This window comes from Corvus brachyrhynchos, unplaced genomic scaffold, assembly GCF_000691975.1.
Source record: "Corvus brachyrhynchos isolate BGI_N302 unplaced genomic scaffold, ASM69197v1 scaffold1097, whole genome shotgun sequence".
Taxonomy (NCBI): Eukaryota; Metazoa; Chordata; class Aves; order Passeriformes; family Corvidae; genus Corvus; species Corvus brachyrhynchos.
In genome coordinates, this window is record NW_008239003.1 from 519,233 (window position 1) to 519,874 (window position 642).

Here is a 642-nt window from a genome sequence, read left to right on the forward strand (position 1 = left end):
AAGGCACTCACCCCTCCTCCACATGACCTCTGCATCCTCAGCTGAAAAAGCCCCACTACAGTTCTGGTGTGCCCTCCTCTACACAAATTGTGTCCACTGCTATGGATTCAGCTTCTCTCTGTAAGTTGTTCCAAAATGAAAGTAATGCTCTAAAGTAAAGGTATTTTAATAAGACACCAACACAGAATTTCCCCTCTTTTACCTCCCACTCTATCTCTGGTGGCCTTCTCTCCAAAACAGTGTTTTCATTAGGATGCAGAACAAAACAGGACCATACACCCTGTGTGGATCTGAGGGGTGTATCAACAATATCCAACCCCAACTAGACTGTGCTTACTTCTGCCCTCCTAGACTGACAAATGTCCCCAGTGAAGAAAGTCCTGAGAGAAGCAGCATAGCAGATGTCTCTGCAGTTAATCTTCTACCACTTTACAAATATTTCTTAATTCAGGTGGCCACAGAGTCAGCACAATAGTGTCCGTTCCCCTATTCATTGGCAGGAGGGAAAAGTTCCACAGTGTGGAGGAGGGCCTGGCTCAAAACTGACACACTGACATAGCTTTCCAAAACACCTGGACAAGTCCCAGCTCCTGGCCACTGGGTTGCTCTGATGGACCCCAGCTTGTCTGTGACCTTGGCAAA

The 642-nt window shown here is 46.9% G+C and overlaps 1 protein-coding gene across 1 annotated transcript in view; it reads right to left on the bottom strand.

Moving 5' to 3' along the window:
* The window catches only part of PAX5 (paired box 5), a 132,196-nt gene that overhangs the window by 115,320 nt on the left and 16,234 nt on the right, over positions 1-642 (bottom strand). The window lies entirely within an intron of this gene.